At 62.6% G+C, this 15,342-nt stretch overlaps 19 non-coding genes across 19 annotated transcripts; all 19 read right to left on the bottom strand.

The window, feature by feature from the left end:
- Window positions 1-578: 578 nt before the first annotated feature.
- LOC141056617 (U1 spliceosomal RNA) lies at window positions 579-742 on the bottom strand. Its single transcript, XR_012221824.1, has one exon. It is a non-coding gene; the product is annotated as a U1 spliceosomal RNA (small nuclear RNA).
- A 633-nt stretch (window positions 743-1,375) lies between these two features.
- LOC141056616 (U1 spliceosomal RNA) lies at window positions 1,376-1,539 on the bottom strand. Its single transcript, XR_012221823.1, has one exon. It is a non-coding gene; the product is annotated as a U1 spliceosomal RNA (small nuclear RNA).
- Window positions 1,540-2,169: 630 nt separating this feature from the next.
- LOC141056615 (U1 spliceosomal RNA) lies at window positions 2,170-2,333 on the bottom strand. The gene has a single exon (XR_012221822.1). It is a non-coding gene; the product is annotated as a U1 spliceosomal RNA (small nuclear RNA).
- A 636-nt stretch (window positions 2,334-2,969) lies between these two features.
- On the bottom strand, window positions 2,970-3,133 carry LOC141056614 (U1 spliceosomal RNA). The gene has a single exon (XR_012221821.1). It is a non-coding gene; the product is annotated as a U1 spliceosomal RNA (small nuclear RNA).
- A 636-nt stretch (window positions 3,134-3,769) lies between these two features.
- Window positions 3,770-3,933, bottom strand: LOC141056612 (U1 spliceosomal RNA). The gene has a single exon (XR_012221819.1). It is a non-coding gene; the product is annotated as a U1 spliceosomal RNA (small nuclear RNA).
- A 627-nt stretch (window positions 3,934-4,560) lies between these two features.
- Window positions 4,561-4,724, bottom strand: LOC141056610 (U1 spliceosomal RNA). Its single transcript, XR_012221818.1, has one exon. It is a non-coding gene; the product is annotated as a U1 spliceosomal RNA (small nuclear RNA).
- A 636-nt stretch (window positions 4,725-5,360) lies between these two features.
- LOC141056609 (U1 spliceosomal RNA) lies at window positions 5,361-5,524 on the bottom strand. Its single transcript, XR_012221817.1, has one exon. It is a non-coding gene; the product is annotated as a U1 spliceosomal RNA (small nuclear RNA).
- A 631-nt stretch (window positions 5,525-6,155) lies between these two features.
- On the bottom strand, window positions 6,156-6,319 carry LOC141056608 (U1 spliceosomal RNA). Its single transcript, XR_012221816.1, has one exon. It is a non-coding gene; the product is annotated as a U1 spliceosomal RNA (small nuclear RNA).
- A 636-nt stretch (window positions 6,320-6,955) lies between these two features.
- Window positions 6,956-7,119, bottom strand: LOC141056607 (U1 spliceosomal RNA). Its single transcript, XR_012221815.1, has one exon. It is a non-coding gene; the product is annotated as a U1 spliceosomal RNA (small nuclear RNA).
- Window positions 7,120-7,749: 630 nt separating this feature from the next.
- On the bottom strand, window positions 7,750-7,913 carry LOC141056606 (U1 spliceosomal RNA). The gene has a single exon (XR_012221814.1). It is a non-coding gene; the product is annotated as a U1 spliceosomal RNA (small nuclear RNA).
- A 633-nt stretch (window positions 7,914-8,546) lies between these two features.
- Window positions 8,547-8,710, bottom strand: LOC141056605 (U1 spliceosomal RNA). The gene has a single exon (XR_012221813.1). It is a non-coding gene; the product is annotated as a U1 spliceosomal RNA (small nuclear RNA).
- A 633-nt stretch (window positions 8,711-9,343) lies between these two features.
- Window positions 9,344-9,507, bottom strand: LOC141056604 (U1 spliceosomal RNA). Its single transcript, XR_012221812.1, has one exon. It is a non-coding gene; the product is annotated as a U1 spliceosomal RNA (small nuclear RNA).
- A 630-nt stretch (window positions 9,508-10,137) lies between these two features.
- Window positions 10,138-10,301, bottom strand: LOC141056603 (U1 spliceosomal RNA). Its single transcript, XR_012221811.1, has one exon. It is a non-coding gene; the product is annotated as a U1 spliceosomal RNA (small nuclear RNA).
- Window positions 10,302-10,937: 636 nt separating this feature from the next.
- Window positions 10,938-11,101, bottom strand: LOC141056602 (U1 spliceosomal RNA). The gene has a single exon (XR_012221810.1). It is a non-coding gene; the product is annotated as a U1 spliceosomal RNA (small nuclear RNA).
- Window positions 11,102-11,737: 636 nt separating this feature from the next.
- LOC141056599 (U1 spliceosomal RNA) lies at window positions 11,738-11,901 on the bottom strand. The gene has a single exon (XR_012221808.1). It is a non-coding gene; the product is annotated as a U1 spliceosomal RNA (small nuclear RNA).
- Window positions 11,902-12,537: 636 nt separating this feature from the next.
- Window positions 12,538-12,701, bottom strand: LOC141056598 (U1 spliceosomal RNA). The gene has a single exon (XR_012221807.1). It is a non-coding gene; the product is annotated as a U1 spliceosomal RNA (small nuclear RNA).
- Window positions 12,702-13,337: 636 nt separating this feature from the next.
- LOC141056597 (U1 spliceosomal RNA) lies at window positions 13,338-13,501 on the bottom strand. The gene has a single exon (XR_012221806.1). It is a non-coding gene; the product is annotated as a U1 spliceosomal RNA (small nuclear RNA).
- A 636-nt stretch (window positions 13,502-14,137) lies between these two features.
- LOC141056596 (U1 spliceosomal RNA) lies at window positions 14,138-14,301 on the bottom strand. The gene has a single exon (XR_012221805.1). It is a non-coding gene; the product is annotated as a U1 spliceosomal RNA (small nuclear RNA).
- A 636-nt stretch (window positions 14,302-14,937) lies between these two features.
- On the bottom strand, window positions 14,938-15,101 carry LOC141056595 (U1 spliceosomal RNA). Its single transcript, XR_012221804.1, has one exon. It is a non-coding gene; the product is annotated as a U1 spliceosomal RNA (small nuclear RNA).
- Window positions 15,102-15,342: the final 241 nt, after the last annotated feature.

The raw sequence follows: 15,342 nt of genomic DNA, 5'->3' as shown, positions 1-15,342 counted from the left end.
CGGAGTCTCGTGCCCGAAGGGGAGGGGGTGTCTTGGCGTAGGGCGCAGGCCGCCCGGAGGCTCGTTGAGTGGGAGGCGCTGGCTGGCGCCCGGTCCAACCCCCACGGGGCAGGCCGAGCTCGACTGAGTCCCAAGCCGTCCAAGATGCCCAGCAGCAGCCAGAGTCATTTGCATGTAGGGCCATTGGCTCCACCCCAGCCTCGCTCACGCCGCTGCTCCCACCCGGGGAACATGCAGACAGCTCCAGCTGCTGCTGCTGCTGCTGCTGCCCCCCTCCTCCTCCCGGCCCAGTGGCCAAGTGAATAAGACGCAGGCGAGCTGATCAATCCCCACCAGCCCAGGGAGCCCCAAAAGGGCCAAAGGCAGCAAGGAACAGACAAGCCAAGCAAAAAGACACACAGCGATGCACGGAAGTTGTGGCAGGCCTCCCCCACAAGGGGGAGCCAAAGGCCACAACTGACGCCGCTTTGAGCTGCTCCAAAGTATTCTAGCTCTGGCAACAGGTGTGACGTGACGTGCGGCTCTGCCAGAGCACGTTTCTTTCGGTGGGTCGGCTTCTGTCTTTGACCAGAGGAAATCAGGGGAAAGCGCGAACGCAGTCCCCCACTACCACAAATTATGCAGTCGAGTTTCCCGCATTTGGGGAAATCGCAGGGGTCAGCACACCCGGAGTGCAATGGATGAGCCTCACCCTGGGAGAACCACCTTAGTGATCATGGTATCTCCCCTGCCAGGTAAGTATGAGTTGGGGCCCGCCGGTCCGACGAGCGGCCCTCCGACGCAGCTCTCCAACATCGCGGAGTCTCGTGCCCGAAGGGGAGGGGGTGTCTTGGCGTAGGGCGCAGGCCGCCCGGAGGCTCGTTGAGTGGGAGGCGCTGGCTGGCGCCCGGTCCAACCCCCACGGGGCAGGCCGAGCTCGACTGAGTCCCAAGCCGTCCAAGATGCCCAGCAGCAGCCAGAGTCATTTGCATGTAGGGCCATTGGCTCCACCCCAGCCTCGCTCACGCCGCTGCTCCCACCCGGGGAACATGCAGACAGCTCCAGCTGCTGCTGCTGCTGCTGCTGCCCCCCTCCTCCTCCCGGCCCAGTGGCCAAGTGAATAAGACGCAGGCGAGCTGATCAATCCCCACCAGCCCAGGGAGCCCCAAAAGGGCCAAAGGCAGCAAGGAACAGACAAGCCAAGCAAAAAGACACACAGCGATGCACGGAAGTTGTGGCAGGCCTCCCCCACAAGGGGGAGCCAAAGGCCACAACTGACGCCGCTTTGAGCTGCTCCAAAGTATTCTAGCTCTGGCAACAGGTGTGACGTGACGTGCGGCTCTGCCAGAGCACGTTTCTTTCGGTGGGTCGGCTTCTGTCTTTGACCAGAGGAAATCAGGGGAAAGCGCGAACGCAGTCCCCCACTACCACAAATTATGCAGTCGAGTTTCCCGCATTTGGGGAAATCGCAGGGGTCAGCACACCCGGAGTGCAATGGATGAGCCTCACCCTGGGAGAACCACCTTAGTGATCATGGTATCTCCCCTGCCAGGTAAGTATGAGTTGGGGCCCGCCGGTCCGACGAGCGGCCCTCCGACGCAGCTCTCCAACATCGCGGAGTCTCGTGCCCGAAGGGGAGGGGGTGTCTTGGCGTAGGGCGCAGGCCGCCCGGAGGCTCGTTGAGTGGGAGGCGCTGGCTGGCGCCCGGTCCAACCCCCACGGGGCAGGCCGAGCTCGACTGAGTCCCAAGCCGTCCAAGATGCCCAGCAGCAGCCAGAGTCATTTGCATGTAGGGCCATTGGCTCCACCCCAGCCTCGCTCACGCCGCTGCTCCCACCCGGGGAACATGCAGACAGCTCCAGCTGCTGCTGCTGCTGCTGCCCCCCTCCTCCTCCCGGCCCAGTGGCCAAGTGAATAAGACGCAGGCGAGCTGATCAATCCCCACCAGCCCAGGGAGCCCCAAAAGGGCCAAAGGCAGCAAGGAACAGACAAGCCAAGCAAAAAGACACACAGCGATGCACGGAAGTTGTGGCAGGCCTCCCCCACAAGGGGGAGCCAAAGGCCACAACTGACGCCGCTTTGAGCTGCTCCAAAGTATTCTAGCTCTGGCAACAGGTGTGACGTGACGTGCGGCTCTGCCAGAGCACGTTTCTTTCGGTGGGTCGGCTTCTGTCTTTGACCAGAGGAAATCAGGGGAAAGCGCGAACGCAGTCCCCCACTACCACAAATTATGCAGTCGAGTTTCCCGCATTTGGGGAAATCGCAGGGGTCAGCACACCCGGAGTGCAATGGATGAGCCTCACCCTGGGAGAACCACCTTAGTGATCATGGTATCTCCCCTGCCAGGTAAGTATGAGTTGGGGCCCGCCGGTCCGACGAGCGGCCCTCCGACGCAGCTCTCCAACATCGCGGAGTCTCGTGCCCGAAGGGGAGGGGGTGTCTTGGCGTAGGGCGCAGGCCGCCCGGAGGCTCGTTGAGTGGGAGGCGCTGGCTGGCGCCCGGTCCAACCCCCACGGGGCAGGCCGAGCTCGACTGAGTCCCAAGCCGTCCAAGATGCCCAGCAGCAGCCAGAGTCATTTGCATGTAGGGCCATTGGCTCCACCCCAGCCTCGCTCACGCCGCTGCTCCCACCCGGGGAACATGCAGACAGCTCCAGCTGCTGCTGCTGCTGCTGCTGCTGCCCCCCTCCTCCTCCCAGCCCAGTGGCCAAGTGAATAAGACGCAGGCGAGCTGATCAATCCCCACCAGCCCAGGGAGCCCCAAAAGGGCCAAAGGCAGCAAGGAACAGACAAGCCAAGCAAAAAGACACACAGCGATGCACGGAAGTTGTGGCAGGCCTCCCCCACAAGGGGGAGCCAAAGGCCACAACTGACGCCGCTTTGAGCTGCTCCAAAGTATTCTAGCTCTGGCAACAGGTGTGACGTGACGTGCGGCTCTGCCAGAGCACGTTTCTTTCGGTGGGTCGGCTTCTGTCTTTGACCAGAGGAAATCAGGGGAAAGCGCGAACGCAGTCCCCCACTACCACAAATTATGCAGTCGAGTTTCCCGCATTTGGGGAAATCGCAGGGGTCAGCACACCCGGAGTGCAATGGATGAGCCTCACCCTGGGAGAACCACCTTAGTGATCATGGTATCTCCCCTGCCAGGTAAGTATGAGTTGGGGCCCGCCGGTCCGACGAGCGGCCCTCCGACGCAGCTCTCCAACATCGCGGAGTCTCGTGCCCGAAGGGGAGGGGGTGTCTTGGCGTAGGGCGCAGGCCGCCCGGAGGCTCGTTGAGTGGGAGGCGCTGGCTGGCGCCCGGTCCAACCCCCACGGGGCAGGCCGAGCTCGACTGAGTCCCAAGCCGTCCAAGATGCCCAGCAGCAGCCAGAGTCATTTGCATGTAGGGCCATTGGCTCCACCCCAGCCTCGCTCACGCCGCTGCTCCCACCCGGGGAACATGCAGACAGCTCCAGCTGCTGCTGCTGCTGCTGCTGCTGCCCCCCTCCTCCTCCCGGCCCAGTGGCCAAGTGAATAAGACGCAGGCGAGCTGATCAATCCCCACCAGCCCAGGGAGCCCCAAAAGGGCCAAAGGCAGCAAGGAACAGACAAGCCAAGCAAAAAGACACACAGCGATGCACGGAAGTTGTGGCAGGCCTCCCCCACAAGGGGGAGCCAAAGGCCACAACTGACGCCGCTTTGAGCTGCTCCAAAGTATTCTAGCTCTGGCAACAGGTGTGACGTGACGTGCGGCTCTGCCAGAGCACGTTTCTTTCGGTGGGTCGGCTTCTGTCTTTGACCAGAGGAAATCAGGGGAAAGCGCGAACGCAGTCCCCCACTACCACAAATTATGCAGTCGAGTTTCCCGCATTTGGGGAAATCGCAGGGGTCAGCACACCCGGAGTGCAATGGATGAGCCTCACCCTGGGAGAACCACCTTAGTGATCATGGTATCTCCCCTGCCAGGTAAGTATGAGTTGGGGCCCGCCGGTCCGACGAGCGGCCCTCCGACGCAGCTCTCCAACATCGCGGAGTCTCGTGCCCGAAGGGGAGGGGGTGTCTTGGCGTAGGGCGCAGGCCGCCCGGAGGCTCGTTGAGTGGGAGGCGCTGGCTGGCGCCCGGTCCAACCCCCACGGGGCAGGCCGAGCTCGACTGAGTCCCAAGCCGTCCAAGATGCCCAGCAGCAGCCAGAGTCATTTGCATGTAGGGCCATTGGCTCCACCCCAGCCTCGCTCACGCCGCTGCTCCCACCCGGGGAACATGCAGACAGCTCCAGCTGCTGCTGCTGCTGCCCCCCTCCTCCTCCCGGCCCAGTGGCCAAGTGAATAAGACGCAGGCGAGCTGATCAATCCCCACCAGCCCAGGGAGCCCCAAAAGGGCCAAAGGCAGCAAGGAACAGACAAGCCAAGCAAAAAGACACACAGCGATGCACGGAAGTTGTGGCAGGCCTCCCCCACAAGGGGGAGCCAAAGGCCACAACTGACGCCGCTTTGAGCTGCTCCAAAGTATTCTAGCTCTGGCAACAGGTGTGACGTGACGTGCGGCTCTGCCAGAGCACGTTTCTTTCGGTGGGTCGGCTTCTGTCTTTGACCAGAGGAAATCAGGGGAAAGCGCGAACGCAGTCCCCCACTACCACAAATTATGCAGTCGAGTTTCCCGCATTTGGGGAAATCGCAGGGGTCAGCACACCCGGAGTGCAATGGATGAGCCTCACCCTGGGAGAACCACCTTAGTGATCATGGTATCTCCCCTGCCAGGTAAGTATGAGTTGGGGCCCGCCGGTCCGACGAGCGGCCCTCCGACGCAGCTCTCCAACATCGCGGAGTCTCGTGCCCGAAGGGGAGGGGGTGTCTTGGCGTAGGGCGCAGGCCGCCCGGAGGCTCGTTGAGTGGGAGGCGCTGGCTGGCGCCCGGTCCAACCCCCACGGGGCAGGCCGAGCTCGACTGAGTCCCAAGCCGTCCAAGATGCCCAGCAGCAGCCAGAGTCATTTGCATGTAGGGCCATTGGCTCCACCCCAGCCTCGCTCACGCCGCTGCTCCCACCCGGGGAACATGCAGACAGCTCCAGCTGCTGCTGCTGCTGCTGCTGCTGCCCCCCTCCTCCTCCCGGCCCAGTGGCCAAGTGAATAAGACGCAGGCGAGCTGATCAATCCCCACCAGCCCAGGGAGCCCCAAAAGGGCCAAAGGCAGCAAGGAACAGACAAGCCAAGCAAAAAGACACACAGCGATGCACGGAAGTTGTGGCAGGCCTCCCCCACAAGGGGGAGCCAAAGGCCACAACTGACGCCGCTTTGAGCTGCTCCAAAGTATTCTAGCTCTGGCAACAGGTGTGACGTGACGTGCGGCTCTGCCAGAGCACGTTTCTTTCGGTGGGTCGGCTTCTGTCTTTGACCAGAGGAAATCAGGGGAAAGCGCGAACGCAGTCCCCCACTACCACAAATTATGCAGTCGAGTTTCCCGCATTTGGGGAAATCGCAGGGGTCAGCACACCCGGAGTGCAATGGATGAGCCTCACCCTGGGAGAACCACCTTAGTGATCATGGTATCTCCCCTGCCAGGTAAGTATGAGTTGGGGCCCGCCGGTCCGACGAGCGGCCCTCCGACGCAGCTCTCCAACATCGCGGAGTCTCGTGCCCGAAGGGGAGGGGGTGTCTTGGCGTAGGGCGCAGGCCGCCCGGAGGCTCGTTGAGTGGGAGGCGCTGGCTGGCGCCCGGTCCAACCCCCACGGGGCAGGCCGAGCTCGACTGAGTCCCAAGCCGTCCAAGATGCCCAGCAGCAGCCAGAGTCATTTGCATGTAGGGCCATTGGCTCCACCCCAGCCTCGCTCACGCCGCTGCTCCCACCCGGGGAACATGCAGACAGCTCCAGCTGCTGCTGCTGCTGCTGCTGCTGCCCCCCTCCTCCTCCCGGCCCAGTGGCCAAGTGAATAAGACGCAGGCGAGCTGATCAATCCCCACCAGCCCAGGGAGCCCCAAAAGGGCCAAAGGCAGCAAGGAACAGACAAGCCAAGCAAAAAGACACACAGCGATGCACGGAAGTTGTGGCAGGCCTCCCCCACAAGGGGGAGCCAAAGGCCACAACTGACGCCGCTTTGAGCTGCTCCAAAGTATTCTAGCTCTGGCAACAGGTGTGACGTGCGGCTCTGCCAGAGCACGTTTCTTTCGGTGGGTCGGCTTCTGTCTTTGACCAGAGGAAATCAGGGGAAAGCGCGAACGCAGTCCCCCACTACCACAAATTATGCAGTCGAGTTTCCCGCATTTGGGGAAATCGCAGGGGTCAGCACACCCGGAGTGCAATGGATGAGCCTCACCCTGGGAGAACCACCTTAGTGATCATGGTATCTCCCCTGCCAGGTAAGTATGAGTTGGGGCCCGCCGGTCCGACGAGCGGCCCTCCGACGCAGCTCTCCAACATCGCGGAGTCTCGTGCCCGAAGGGGAGGGGGTGTCTTGGCGTAGGGCGCAGGCCGCCCGGAGGCTCGTTGAGTGGGAGGCGCTGGCTGGCGCCCGGTCCAACCCCCACGGGGCAGGCCGAGCTCGACTGAGTCCCAAGCCGTCCAAGATGCCCAGCAGCAGCCAGAGTCATTTGCATGTAGGGCCATTGGCTCCACCCCAGCCTCGCTCACGCCGCTGCTCCCACCCGGGGAACATGCAGACAGCTCCAGCTGCTGCTGCTGCTGCTGCTGCTGCCCCCCTCCTCCTCCCGGCCCAGTGGCCAAGTGAATAAGACGCAGGCGAGCTGATCAATCCCCACCAGCCCAGGGAGCCCCAAAAGGGCCAAAGGCAGCAAGGAACAGACAAGCCAAGCAAAAAGACACACAGCGATGCACGGAAGTTGTGGCAGGCCTCCCCCACAAGGGGGAGCCAAAGGCCACAACTGACGCCGCTTTGAGCTGCTCCAAAGTATTCTAGCTCTGGCAACAGGTGTGACGTGACGTGCGGCTCTGCCAGAGCACGTTTCTTTCGGTGGGTCGGCTTCTGTCTTTGACCAGAGGAAATCAGGGGAAAGCGCGAACGCAGTCCCCCACTACCACAAATTATGCAGTCGAGTTTCCCGCATTTGGGGAAATCGCAGGGGTCAGCACACCCGGAGTGCAATGGATGAGCCTCACCCTGGGAGAACCACCTTAGTGATCATGGTATCTCCCCTGCCAGGTAAGTATGAGTTGGGGCCCGCCGGTCCGACGAGCGGCCCTCCGACGCAGCTCTCCAACATCGCGGAGTCTCGTGCCCGAAGGGGAGGGGGTGTCTTGGCGTAGGGCGCAGGCCGCCCGGAGGCTCGTTGAGTGGGAGGCGCTGGCTGGCGCCCGGTCCAACCCCCACGGGGCAGGCCGAGCTCGACTGAGTCCCAAGCCGTCCAAGATGCCCAGCAGCAGCCAGAGTCATTTGCATGTAGGGCCATTGGCTCCACCCCAGCCTCGCTCACGCCGCTGCTCCCACCCGGGGAACATGCAGACAGCTCCAGCTGCTGCTGCTGCTGCTGCCCCCCTCCTCCTCCCGGCCCAGTGGCCAAGTGAATAAGACGCAGGCGAGCTGATCAATCCCCACCAGCCCAGGGAGCCCCAAAAGGGCCAAAGGCAGCAAGGAACAGACAAGCCAAGCAAAAAGACACACAGCGATGCACGGAAGTTGTGGCAGGCCTCCCCCACAAGGGGGAGCCAAAGGCCACAACTGACGCCGCTTTGAGCTGCTCCAAAGTATTCTAGCTCTGGCAACAGGTGTGACGTGACGTGCGGCTCTGCCAGAGCACGTTTCTTTCGGTGGGTCGGCTTCTGTCTTTGACCAGAGGAAATCAGGGGAAAGCGCGAACGCAGTCCCCCACTACCACAAATTATGCAGTCGAGTTTCCCGCATTTGGGGAAATCGCAGGGGTCAGCACACCCGGAGTGCAATGGATGAGCCTCACCCTGGGAGAACCACCTTAGTGATCATGGTATCTCCCCTGCCAGGTAAGTATGAGTTGGGGCCCGCCGGTCCGACGAGCGGCCCTCCGACGCAGCTCTCCAACATCGCGGAGTCTCGTGCCCGAAGGGGAGGGGGTGTCTTGGCGTAGGGCGCAGGCCGCCCGGAGGCTCGTTGAGTGGGAGGCGCTGGCTGGCGCCCGGTCCAACCCCCACGGGGCAGGCCGAGCTCGACTGAGTCCCAAGCCGTCCAAGATGCCCAGCAGCAGCCAGAGTCATTTGCATGTAGGGCCATTGGCTCCACCCCAGCCTCGCTCACGCCGCTGCTCCCACCCGGGGAACATGCAGACAGCTCCAGCTGCTGCTGCTGCTGCTGCTGCCCCCCTCCTCCTCCCGGCCCAGTGGCCAAGTGAATAAGACGCAGGCGAGCTGATCAATCCCCACCAGCCCAGGGAGCCCCAAAAGGGCCAAAGGCAGCAAGGAACAGACAAGCCAAGCAAAAAGACACACAGCGATGCACGGAAGTTGTGGCAGGCCTCCCCCACAAGGGGGAGCCAAAGGCCACAACTGACGCCGCTTTGAGCTGCTCCAAAGTATTCTAGCTCTGGCAACAGGTGTGACGTGACGTGCGGCTCTGCCAGAGCACGTTTCTTTCGGTGGGTCGGCTTCTGTCTTTGACCAGAGGAAATCAGGGGAAAGCGCGAACGCAGTCCCCCACTACCACAAATTATGCAGTCGAGTTTCCCGCATTTGGGGAAATCGCAGGGGTCAGCACACCCGGAGTGCAATGGATGAGCCTCACCCTGGGAGAACCACCTTAGTGATCATGGTATCTCCCCTGCCAGGTAAGTATGAGTTGGGGCCCGCCGGTCCGACGAGCGGCCCTCCGACGCAGCTCTCCAACATCGCGGAGTCTCGTGCCCGAAGGGGAGGGGGTGTCTTGGCGTAGGGCGCAGGCCGCCCGGAGGCTCGTTGAGTGGGAGGCGCTGGCTGGCGCCCGGTCCAACCCCCACGGGGCAGGCCGAGCTCGACTGAGTCCCAAGCCGTCCAAGATGCCCAGCAGCAGCCAGAGTCATTTGCATGTAGGGCCATTGGCTCCACCCCAGCCTCGCTCACGCCGCTGCTCCCACCCGGGGAACATGCAGACAGCTCCAGCTGCTGCTGCTGCTGCTGCTGCCCCCCTCCTCCTCCCGGCCCAGTGGCCAAGTGAATAAGACGCAGGCGAGCTGATCAATCCCCACCAGCCCAGGGAGCCCCAAAAGGGCCAAAGGCAGCAAGGAACAGACAAGCCAAGCAAAAAGACACACAGCGATGCACGGAAGTTGTGGCAGGCCTCCCCCACAAGGGGGAGCCAAAGGCCACAACTGACGCCGCTTTGAGCTGCTCCAAAGTATTCTAGCTCTGGCAACAGGTGTGACGTGACGTGCGGCTCTGCCAGAGCACGTTTCTTTCGGTGGGTCGGCTTCTGTCTTTGACCAGAGGAAATCAGGGGAAAGCGCGAACGCAGTCCCCCACTACCACAAATTATGCAGTCGAGTTTCCCGCATTTGGGGAAATCGCAGGGGTCAGCACACCCGGAGTGCAATGGATGAGCCTCACCCTGGGAGAACCACCTTAGTGATCATGGTATCTCCCCTGCCAGGTAAGTATGAGTTGGGGCCCGCCGGTCCGACGAGCGGCCCTCCGACGCAGCTCTCCAACATCGCGGAGTCTCGTGCCCGAAGGGGAGGGGGTGTCTTGGCGTAGGGCGCAGGCCGCCCGGAGGCTCGTTGAGTGGGAGGCGCTGGCTGGCGCCCGGTCCAACCCCCACGGGGCAGGCCGAGCTCGACTGAGTCCCAAGCCGTCCAAGATGCCCAGCAGCAGCCAGAGTCATTTGCATGTAGGGCCATTGGCTCCACCCCAGCCTCGCTCACGCCGCTGCTCCCACCCGGGGAACATGCAGACAGCTCCAGCTGCTGCTGCTGCTGCTGCCCCCCTCCTCCTCCCGGCCCAGTGGCCAAGTGAATAAGACGCAGGCGAGCTGATCAATCCCCACCAGCCCAGGGAGCCCCAAAAGGGCCAAAGGCAGCAAGGAACAGACAAGCCAAGCAAAAAGACACACAGCGATGCACGGAAGTTGTGGCAGGCCTCCCCCACAAGGGGGAGCCAAAGGCCACAACTGACGCCGCTTTGAGCTGCTCCAAAGTATTCTAGCTCTGGCAACAGGTGTGACGTGACGTGCGGCTCTGCCAGAGCACGTTTCTTTCGGTGGGTCGGCTTCTGTCTTTGACCAGAGGAAATCAGGGGAAAGCGCGAACGCAGTCCCCCACTACCACAAATTATGCAGTCGAGTTTCCCGCATTTGGGGAAATCGCAGGGGTCAGCACACCCGGAGTGCAATGGATGAGCCTCACCCTGGGAGAACCACCTTAGTGATCATGGTATCTCCCCTGCCAGGTAAGTATGAGTTGGGGCCCGCCGGTCCGACGAGCGGCCCTCCGACGCAGCTCTCCAACATCGCGGAGTCTCGTGCCCGAAGGGGAGGGGGTGTCTTGGCGTAGGGCGCAGGCCGCCCGGAGGCTCGTTGAGTGGGAGGCGCTGGCTGGCGCCCGGTCCAACCCCCACGGGGCAGGCCGAGCTCGACTGAGTCCCAAGCCGTCCAAGATGCCCAGCAGCAGCCAGAGTCATTTGCATGTAGGGCCATTGGCTCCACCCCAGCCTCGCTCACGCCGCTGCTCCCACCCGGGGAACATGCAGACAGCTCCAGCTGCTGCTGCTGCTGCTGCTGCTGCCCCCCTCCTCCTCCCAGCCCAGTGGCCAAGTGAATAAGACGCAGGCGAGCTGATCAATCCCCACCAGCCCAGGGAGCCCCAAAAGGGCCAAAGGCAGCAAGGAACAGACAAGCCAAGCAAAAAGACACACAGCGATGCACGGAAGTTGTGGCAGGCCTCCCCCACAAGGGGGAGCCAAAGGCCACAACTGACGCCGCTTTGAGCTGCTCCAAAGTATTCTAGCTCTGGCAACAGGTGTGACGTGACGTGCGGCTCTGCCAGAGCACGTTTCTTTCGGTGGGTCGGCTTCTGTCTTTGACCAGAGGAAATCAGGGGAAAGCGCGAACGCAGTCCCCCACTACCACAAATTATGCAGTCGAGTTTCCCGCATTTGGGGAAATCGCAGGGGTCAGCACACCCGGAGTGCAATGGATGAGCCTCACCCTGGGAGAACCACCTTAGTGATCATGGTATCTCCCCTGCCAGGTAAGTATGAGTTGGGGCCCGCCGGTCCGACGAGCGGCCCTCCGACGCAGCTCTCCAACATCGCGGAGTCTCGTGCCCGAAGGGGAGGGGGTGTCTTGGCGTAGGGCGCAGGCCGCCCGGAGGCTCGTTGAGTGGGAGGCGCTGGCTGGCGCCCGGTCCAACCCCCACGGGGCAGGCCGAGCTCGACTGAGTCCCAAGCCGTCCAAGATGCCCAGCAGCAGCCAGAGTCATTTGCATGTAGGGCCATTGGCTCCACCCCAGCCTCGCTCACGCCGCTGCTCCCACCCGGGGAACATGCAGACAGCTCCAGCTGCTGCTGCTGCTGCTGCTGCTGCCCCCCTCCTCCTCCCGGCCCAGTGGCCAAGTGAATAAGACGCAGGCGAGCTGATCAATCCCCACCAGCCCAGGGAGCCCCAAAAGGGCCAAAGGCAGCAAGGAACAGACAAGCCAAGCAAAAAGACACACAGCGATGCACGGAAGTTGTGGCAGGCCTCCCCCACAAGGGGGAGCCAAAGGCCACAACTGACGCCGCTTTGAGCTGCTCCAAAGTATTCTAGCTCTGGCAACAGGTGTGACGTGACGTGCGGCTCTGCCAGAGCACGTTTCTTTCGGTGGGTCGGCTTCTGTCTTTGACCAGAGGAAATCAGGGGAAAGCGCGAACGCAGTCCCCCACTACCACAAATTATGCAGTCGAGTTTCCCGCATTTGGGGAAATCGCAGGGGTCAGCACACCCGGAGTGCAATGGATGAGCCTCACCCTGGGAGAACCACCTTAGTGATCATGGTATCTCCCCTGCCAGGTAAGTATGAGTTGGGGCCCGCCGGTCCGACGAGCGGCCCTCCGACGCAGCTCTCCAACATCGCGGAGTCTCGTGCCCGAAGGGGAGGGGGTGTCTTGGCGTAGGGCGCAGGCCGCCCGGAGGCTCGTTGAGTGGGAGGCGCTGGCTGGCGCCCGGTCCAACCCCCACGGGGCAGGCCGAGCTCGACTGAGTCCCAAGCCGTCCAAGATGCCCAGCAGCAGCCAGAGTCATTTGCATGTAGGGCCATTGGCTCCACCCCAGCCTCGCTCACGCCGCTGCTCCCACCCGGGGAACATGCAGACAGCTCCAGCTGCTGCTGCTGCTGCTGCTGCTGCCCCCCTCCTCCTCCCGGCCCAGTGGCCAAGTGAATAAGACGCAGGCGAGCTGATCAATCCCCACCAGCCCAGGGAGCCCCAAAAGGGCCAAAGGCAGCAAGGAACAGACAAGCCAAGCAAAAAGACACACAGCGATGCACGGAAGTTGTGGCAGGCCTCCCCCACAAGGGGGAGCCAAAGGCCACAACTGACGCCGCTTTGAGCTGCTCCAAAGTATTCTAGCTCTGGCAACAGGTGTGACGTGACGTGCGGCTCTGCCAGAGCACGTTTCTTTCGGTGGGTCGGCTTCTGTCTTTGACCAGAGGAAATCAGGGGAAAGCGCGAACGCAGTCCCCCACTACCACAAATTATGCAGTCGAGTTTCCCGCATTTGGGGAAATCGCAGGGGTCAGCACACCCGGAGTGCAATGGATGAGCCTCACCCTGGGAGAACCACCTTAGTGATCATGGTATCTCCCCTGCCAGGTAAGTATGAGTTGGGGCCCGCCGGTCCGACGAGCGGCCCTCCGACGCAGCTCTCCAACATCGCGGAGTCTCGTGCCCGAAGGGGAGGGGGTGTCTTGGCGTAGGGCGCAGGCCGCCCGGAGGCTCGTTGAGTGGGAGGCGCTGGCTGGCGCCCGGTCCAACCCCCACGGGGCAGGCCGAGCTCGACTGAGTCCCAAGCCGTCCAAGATGCCCAGCAGCAGCCAGAGTCATTTGCATGTAGGGCCATTGGCTCCACCCCAGCCTCGCTCACGCCGCTGCTCCCACCCGGGGAACATGCAGACAGCTCCAGCTGCTGCTGCTGCTGCTGCTGCTGCCCCCCTCCTCCTCCCGGCCCAGTGGCCAAGTGAATAAGACGCAGGCGAGCTGATCAATCCCCACCAGCCCAGGGAGCCCCAAAAGGGCCAAAGGCAGCAAGGAACAGACAAGCCAAGCAAAAAGACACACAGCGATGCACGGAAGTTGTGGCAGGCCTCCCCCACAAGGGGGAGCCAAAGGCCACAACTGACGCCGCTTTGAGCTGCTCCAAAGTATTCTAGCTCTGGCAACAGGTGTGACGTGACGTGCGGCTCTGCCAGAGCACGTTTCTTTCGGTGGGTCGGCTTCTGTCTTTGACCAGAGGAAATCAGGGGAAAGCGCGAACGCAGTCCCCCACTACCACAAATTATGCAGTCGAGTTTCCCGCATTTGGGGAAATCGCAGGGGTCAGCACACCCGGAGTGCAATGGATGAGCCTCACCCTGGGAGAACCACCTTAGTGATCATGGTATCTCCCCTGCCAGGTAAGTATGAGTTGGGGCCCGCCGGTCCGACGAGCGGCCCTCCGACGCAGCTCTCCAACATCGCGGAGTCTCGTGCCCGAAGGGGAGGGGGTGTCTTGGCGTAGGGCGCAGGCCGCCCGGAGGCTCGTTGAGTGGGAGGCGCTGGCTGGCGCCCGGTCCAACCCCCACGGGGCAGGCCGAGCTCGACTGAGTCCCAAGCCGTCCAAGATGCCCAGCAGCAGCCAGAGTCATTTGCATGTAGGGCCATTGGCTCCACCCCAGCCTCGCTCACGCCGCTGCTCCCACCCGGGGAACATGCAGACAGCTCCAGCTGCTGCTGCTGCTGCTGCTGCTGCCCCCCTCCTCCTCCCGGCCCAGTGGCCAAGTGAATAAGACGCAGGCGAGCTGATCAATCCCCACCAGCCCAGGGAGCCCCAAAAGGGCCAAAGGCAGCAAGGAACAGACAAGCCAAGCAAAAAGACACACAGCGATGCACGGAAGTTGTGGCAGGCCTCCCCCACAAGGGGGAGCCAAAGGCCACAACTGACGCCGCTTTGAGCTGCTCCAAAGTATTCTAGCTCTGGCAACAGGTGTGACGTGACGTGCGGCTCTGCCAGAGCACGTTTCTTTCGGTGGGTCGGCTTCTGTCTTTGACCAGAGGAAATCAGGGGAAAGCGCGAACGCAGTCCCCCACTACCACAAATTATGCAGTCGAGTTTCCCGCATTTGGGGAAATCGCAGGGGTCAGCACACCCGGAGTGCAATGGATGAGCCTCACCCTGGGAGAACCACCTTAGTGATCATGGTATCTCCCCTGCCAGGTAAGTATGAGTTGGGGCCCGCCGGTCCGACGAGCGGCCCTCCGACGCAGCTCTCCAACATCGCGGAGTCTCGTGCCCGAAGGGGAGGGGGTGTCTTGGCGTAGGGCGCAGGCCGCCCGGAGGCTCGTTGAGTGGGAGGCGCTGGCTGGCGCCCGGTCCAACCCCCACGGGGCAGGCCGAGCTCGACTGAGTCCCAAGCCGTCCAAGATGCCCAGCAGCAGCCAGAGTCATTTGCATGTAGGGCCATTGGCTCCACCCCAGCCTCGCTCACGCCGCTGCTCCCACCCGGGGAACATGCAGACAGCTCCAGCTGCTGCTGCTGCTGCTGCTGCTGCCCCCCTCCTCCTCCCGGCCCAGTGGCCAAGTGAATAAGACGCAGGCGAGCTGATCAATCCCCACCAGCCCAGGGAGCCCCAAAAGGGCCAAAGGCAGCAAGGAACAGACAAGCCAAGCAAAAAGACACACAGCGATGCACGGAAGTTGTGGCAGGCCTCCCCCACAAGGGGGAGCCAAAGGCCACAACTGACGCCGCTTTGAGCTGCTCCAAAGTATTCTAGCTCTGGCAACAGGTGTGACGTGACGTGCGGCTCTGCCAGAGCACGTTTCTTTCGGTGGGTCGGCTTCTGTCTTTGACCAGAGGAAATCAGGGGAAAGCGCGAACGCAGTCCCCCACTACCACAAATTATGCAGTCGAGTTTCCCGCATTTGGGGAAATCGCAGGGGTCAGCACACCCGGAGTGCAATGGATGAGCCTCACCCTGGGAGAACCACCTTAGTGATCATGGTATCTCCCCTGCCAGGTAAGTATGAGTTGGGGCCCGCCGGTCCGACGAGCGGCCCTCCGACGCAGCTCTCCAACATCGCGGAGTCTCGTGCCCGAAGGGGAGGGGGTGTCTTGGCGTAGGGCGCAGGCCGCCCGGAGGCTCGTTGAGTGGGAGGCGCTGGCTGGCGCCCGGTCCAACCCCCACGGGGCAGGCCGAGCTCGACTGAGTCCCAAGCCGTCCAAGATGCCCAGCAGCAGCCAGAGTCATTTGCATGTAGGGCCATTG

Source organism: Dendrobates tinctorius, unplaced genomic scaffold (assembly GCF_039654945.1).
Source record: "Dendrobates tinctorius isolate UK_male_01 unplaced genomic scaffold, ASM3965494v1 ptg000197l, whole genome shotgun sequence".
Classification (NCBI taxonomy): Eukaryota; Metazoa; Chordata; class Amphibia; order Anura; family Dendrobatidae; genus Dendrobates; species Dendrobates tinctorius.
This window is presented reverse-complemented; position numbering and strand designations above follow the sequence as displayed.